The sequence below is a fragment of the Bacillus rossius genome, chromosome 1 (genome assembly GCF_032445375.1).
Source record: "Bacillus rossius redtenbacheri isolate Brsri chromosome 1, Brsri_v3, whole genome shotgun sequence".
NCBI classification, from domain to species: Eukaryota; Metazoa; Arthropoda; class Insecta; order Phasmatodea; family Bacillidae; genus Bacillus; species Bacillus rossius.
The window spans coordinates 177,618,656-177,624,655 of record NC_086330.1 but is presented as its reverse complement, the minus strand read 5'-3'; positions in this window follow the sequence as shown (position 1 = coordinate 177,624,655).

The window sequence follows — 6,000 nt, the reverse complement described above, 5'->3', positions numbered from 1 at the left end:
GGCTCCAAAAGACATTGGCTTCTAAAGTCATAGGCTCCAACTGCTTTTTGTCTCATCAGCGCCAAATATATTTGACTATAATGCTACGAGGTCCCAAGACATCATGTCTACGCGACTACGAACCATGTGGTTACAAGACTACGTGACTACGTGACTACGAATCTTCACGTTTACGAGTCTGTGAGGCTACAGAGCTACGAAGCTTCTAGTACACAAGTTTACGTGACTGCGAGGATAGAGGTCTACAAGTCTGCATGAGTACTTGTCTACGAAGCTACTCGTCTACAAGGCTCCAGTTGCCGCATCTGTCTTCGAAGGAATTTTCTCTTTTGCTCCAACTGCTCCATCAGCATTATGTTATAAGATTACAAGGCTGCTTGCTTACGTAGCTTCAAGTCTACGAGACTACGACCCATGAGGTTACGAGACTATGCGATAACATGTCTTCAAGGTTACGTGATCGCGAGGCTATAGGACTACGAAGCTTCCAGAACGCATGGTCACGAGACTGCATGACTGATTGACCGCGTGGCTACGAAACGTCATGTCTCTAACTGACTACAATAGCACTGTTCAGTGGTGAGAGTTAATTTATCTCATGCAAAGGTACTTGGTGCAAGTAGTTCAGCTTTTCAACACCAGATGACTTCACGTGTTGCTTGCAGGTAAATAATATTTATTTCCTTTATGCGGGATGCGGGATACTCACTATCAATCGCATAAGAAGGATGGCTTCGATAGTCTCCAAGGAGAAGGAAGTTCATCGTTCCTGCTAGTGCTTCTCAGATTTCTCACGGCCCGCCATCTTGGAATGCAGCGTCACGGCGGACATCTTGGATGGGTGTGACCTTGAACTTTGACCGAAACCGCAGGATTGATCGCAAGCATACGGATTAACCATTAAATATTGATAAGAATAATCAGGAGCACACGGAGAAATCCACCATAATATTTACAATAATAATCGGAAGCACACGGAGAAAACCACCACAAGTTTTCTTTGATATCATAAAAATACAGAAAAAATATTTAATAAATAACAAATAAATTAATAAAAAATTTAAAATCGCAAAACAAAATACAAAAAATACATAAACAGATTGTTGAGCAAAGATATAGTTCTAGTACAAGCCAGAATCTGTTTATGTATTTTTTGTATTTTGTTTTGCGATTTTAAATTTTTTATTAATTTATTTGTTATTTATTAAATATTTTTTCTGTATTTTTATGATATCAAAGAAAACTTGTGGTGGTTTTCTCCGTGTGCTTCCGATTATTCTTGACAATATTATGGTGGTTTTCTCCGTGTGCTTCCGATTATTATTGTAAATATTATGGTGGATTTCTCCGTGTGCTCCTGATTATTCTTATCAATATTTAATGGTTAATCCGTATGCTTGCGATCAATCCTGCGGTTTCGGTCAAAGTTCAAGGTCACACCCATCCAAGATGTCCGCCGTGACGCTGCATTCCAAGATGGCGGGCCGTGAGAAATCTGAGAAGCACTAGCAGGAACGATGAACTTCCTTCTCCTTGGAGACTATCGAAGCCATCCTTCTTATGCGATTGATAGTGAGTATCCCGCATCCCGCATAAAGGAAATAAATATTATTTACCTGCAAGCAACACGTGAAGTCATCTGGTGTTGAAAAGCTGAACTACTTGCACCAAGTACCTTTGCATGAGATAAATTAACTCTCACCACTGAACAGTGCTATTGTAGTCAGTTAGAGACATGACGTTTCGTAGCCACGCGGTCAATCAGTCATGCAGTCTCGTGACCATGCGTTCTGGAAGCTTCGTAGTCCTATAGCCTCGCGATCACGTAACCTTGAAGACATGTTATCGCATAGTCTCGTAACCTCATGGGTCGTAGTCTCGTAGACTTGAAGCTACGTAAGCAAGCAGCCTTGTAATCTTATAACATAATGCTGATGGAGCAGTTGGAGCAAAAGAGAAAATTCCTTCGAAGACAGATGCGGCAACTGGAGCCTTGTAGACGAGTAGCTTCGTAGACAAGTACTCATGCAGACTTGTAGACCTCTATCCTCGCAGTCACGTAAACTTGTGTACTAGAAGCTTCGTAGCTCTGTAGCCTCACAGACTCGTAAACGTGAAGATTCGTAGTCACGTAGTCACGTAGTCTTGTAACCACATGGTTCGTAGTCGCGTAGACATGATGTCTTGGGACCTCGTAGCATTATAGTCAAATATATTTGGCGCTGATGAGACAAAAAGCAGTTGGAGCCTATGACTTTAGAAGCCAATGTCTTTTGGAGCCAAAATACTGTTGGAGCCAATGACTTTTGGAGCCAAAAGACTGTTGGAGCCAATGAATATTGGAGTCAATGACTATTGGAGTCAATGTCTATTGGAGCCATTGTCTATTGGAACCAATGACTATTGGAGCCAATGAATATTGGAGTCAATGGATATTGGAGTCAATGAATATTGGAGTCAATGAATATTGGAGCCAATGAATATTGGAGTCAATGAATAATGGAGCCAATGAATATTGGTGCCAACGAATATTGGAGCCAAAAGACTGTTGGAGCCAAAAGAATGATGGATACTTTTGGAGCCTGTTGGAGCATTTGGAGCAATTGGAGCCAATTGATATTGGTGCCCATGAATATTGGAGCCAATGATTATTGGAGCCAACGAATATTGGAGTCAACGAATATTGGAGCCAACAAAAATTGGAGCCAATGAATATTGGAAACAACGAATATTGGAGCCAACGAATATTGGAGCCTACGAAAATTGTAGCCAACGAATATTGGAGACAATGAATATTGAACATTTGGAGCTGATGGAGCCATTTGGAGCATTTGGAGCATTTGGAGCTGTTGGAGTCAATTGGAGCTGTCAAGCATTTGGAGGCCGTTTGGAGCATTTGGAGCCATTTGGAGCTGTTGGAGCCATTTGGAGCATTTGGAGCTGTTGGAGCCATTTGGAGCTGACAAGCATTTGGAGGCCGTTTGGAGCATTTGGAGCTGTTGGAGCTGTTGGAGCTGTTGGAGCAATTGGAGCTGTTGGAGCTAAGAAGTAGTCGTTGCACGTCTATGCAAGGCTAAATGTTTATAAGATTGCTGGCTTTCGCAAGTGATTCTGTAGTAGGATATAAATTGTGTAATGAATATTATGTTTGTAAAAGACTTTGTGGTGTTTTATTTCTCGAACCTTACACTTTTCTGGTACTTTTTTAAAATTAAAGTGGTTTTGTATCGGCCAGGGATCGAACCAAGGATCTTAGTCGATCTAATCAATCAGTATATAGATTACAAATTTATTTAATGAATTTTGAACTTTTTCCCGAATCTCTAGCATTAAAATTATGAATTACCAATATGTTGGTCTTGATGTCTGATAGGATGAATGTAGTAGAGGATTTAAAGTCTCTTTAAGAACGATGAACATGGTTTATTGAAGTTATTATTTTTTTACATAAAATTAAACATTATTGCATCGATCGATTATCGAACCAAGGACTGGAGCGGATCGAATCGATATGTAAGTTAATGAGTGATTTTTTGATGAATTTTGGATTTTCCCGCTTTTCTAGCCACATTATTACATGATTTCAAGATGGCGGCCGAATTTCAAGATGGCGGGGGCACCTCGGTAATAAATGATTACTGCACTGTAGCAGGTTAGAATAAAATCATCCAGATGGTAAGACGAGTACACACAAGATGGTGTCCTCCAGCAGACGAAAACAAGATGGTGTCTAAGACCACTAGCAGGCGGTAGCTCCTGGTAGCATGTACTGAACATACAATGTTGGATCCATGATGGTCGACAAGAACAAGGTCAAATTTCAAGGTCAATGTCAAATTTCAAGGTCAAAATCAAATTTCAAGTTCAAGGTCAAATTTCAAGGTCAAGGTCAAATTACAAGGTCAAGGTCAAATTTCAATGTCAAGGTCAAATTTCAAGATCAAGGTCAAATTTCAAGATCAAGGTCATATTTCAAGGTCAAGGTCAAATTTCAAGGCCAAGGTCAAATTTTTAGGTCAAGGTCTAATTTAAAGGACAAGGTCAAAGGCTAAGGTCAATGTTCAATGTCAACAGTTGAGGACAAAAGTATGGTGACCAGTTAATTACACTAACATGGTATCGGCACACTGTAGCAGACGAAAACAAGATGGTGGTCTCCAGCGGATGAAGACAAGATGTCGGACATGACGTCATACCGGTTGACGATATATACCTTGGTATTGTTGGTGGTAGATCAGTCTAGGTAGCTTTCATGGAGGAAGGATCGACCGTTTACTCTCGCCGGGAATCGAACCAAGGACGTACATCGTTATAATCAAACAGAATTCAAATAAGTTGATTTTTTGATGAATTATGAATTTTTTTTCATTAAAATCGGATAATAAATAAAGATTTTCAAGATGGCGACCGTAACGAAAATTGCAACGGTGACGACATAATCCAAGATGGCGGTCATGGTATCCTTATTCCTAGAAATGGCTTATAAGCGGCTATCTCTTAGGAGTTTTAAGCCAGTTTTAGGAATTTTCAGCCGCTGGGATTTTTGAGGACTAAAACGGGAAATTTTCCCTCGAAACGGGAATATTTCCCTCGAAAACGGGAATTTTTTTCTTAAAACGTGAAATTTTGAGTCTTTTAGAGTCATTTTTGAGGAATTTTGAGGAATTTTTGCCGCCATGATGTCACAAATCCAAGATGGCGGTCGGCACCACAGGCACCACAGCCTGACGCCTGGCGCAGGATGCCCTTTTATATACTACTAATAAAACTGCTTAAATAGCACCATTTTCCACCTTTAAATAAAAAAAATTCCGGGGGAGGACCCCCCCCGACCCCCCCCCCCCCCACTGCTTCAATAGTGGTGATAGATGATTCTTTATAAAAAGGTATATTGCACACCCTTTGGAAATTTAGTTGTTGCGCCCCTGCATGAATTGTCTTTGTTTTTAGAGATAGAGTATCAGTCCCGTTGACTTTTTTTTAAAGAATTCAACTCAGTCAAGGGTGCAGTACAGCTGTTTAAGCGATTTAATTAATAGCCTGAAAACTATGATACTTTGAATATTATATCACATGATATCACCATCTTAAAATAAAAAATTAAAACTTTTGAAGCCATAGCACTGTTAAAGGTCTTCAAAATCTACAACAATGTTTTTGTTTGACGCTATTATCACAAAAATTGTGGAAATCGCGCAATAATTTGTTTTGCATGTAAATGCCTATCCCGCGGCCGGAGTGAATTTGGTTGAAGCCCGGCCTTACTCGCGGACAATATATCACCCTGGGTTCAGCCTGGCAAACGTTGGGTACTGCAGCTAGTATTATATATAAACCATATGGACATGAATTATATTATATTTAAACTCCATTTAAAAATAGTTACAGGTAAAGGTGTATGTGACTGCGTACAGTGAAGTTTGCGTAAGAATTGGCGTGTAGTTTATTTTTAAAAGTTGTAATGTGTTCACATTTCCCGTAATAGACGCTTGGGCACGAGTTTTAGGCCCTTGACAACGTTAATTTGACCGCTGGGCGGAAGGATACTAAACAAGATAAATAATATGATAGCACAGTGGTAGAGTCGACTATGCTTAATAACATACCGAAAGTTTGCCGCTGTAGACCTTGTGCGTATCACCGAAAATTTGCAGTTAAGCCCTAGATGACAGCGACTGACAGCAGTTCATTAAAATGCTTTCCATTTACGCACTCTTTACCGTAGACTCTCGATAGCTTTATGAAAATAATCTTAAAACACTTCTACACACATTTATAATGAATAAAGTTCTAAGTGTTAATATAAAAGGTAAGAAAAAAATTGTTTCATTAATGAAATAAGTTTTTTTACATCAGTCAAGGAAATAAAAATATTATTCACTTAAAAATAAAGGGTTTTACGAAAATATTTCTTGAACAAAAGTTGTATAATTCTTAAGCTTAACAGCAACATATCTCTTAAAGGTCTAGCTTAATTTATTGGATCACTAGAGCCTTCCG